The sequence below is a fragment of the Penaeus monodon genome, chromosome 28 (genome assembly GCF_015228065.2).
Source record: "Penaeus monodon isolate SGIC_2016 chromosome 28, NSTDA_Pmon_1, whole genome shotgun sequence".
Classification (NCBI taxonomy): Eukaryota; Metazoa; Arthropoda; class Malacostraca; order Decapoda; family Penaeidae; genus Penaeus; species Penaeus monodon.
The window spans coordinates 23,846,252-23,846,535 of NC_051413.1; the positions used below are offsets into that span (position 1 = coordinate 23,846,252).

At 62.0% G+C, this 284-nt stretch overlaps 1 protein-coding gene across 2 annotated transcripts in view; it reads left to right on the plus strand.

The window, feature by feature from the left end:
- LOC119591424 (dipeptidase 1-like) overlaps window positions 1-284 on the plus strand; it is a 285,765-nt gene that overhangs the window by 237,834 nt on the left and 47,647 nt on the right. The window lies entirely within an intron of this gene.

The following is a 284-nucleotide window of genomic DNA, read 5'->3' on the forward strand; positions in this document are numbered from 1 at the left end:
AGTTCGCACATCCCGCCCAACATAAGTGATACAATTATCTACAAACACCAAAACGCCGCCCAGTCCCCCGCCCTCCCCGCCTCCCCCTCCCCGCCCTCCCCGCCCTCCCCGCCCTCCCCGCCCTCCCCGCCCTCCCCGCCCTCCCCGCCCCTCCCCGGCCCGCTTCCCCGCCGCACGGGGAATAGGGCCGGAGTTTCTCTAAGTTACTGACATAGTTACGTGTAGTAACTCTGACGCGAAGTTAAAGCATGTTAAAAACTTTCTAATGACGTGGATACGCCGTG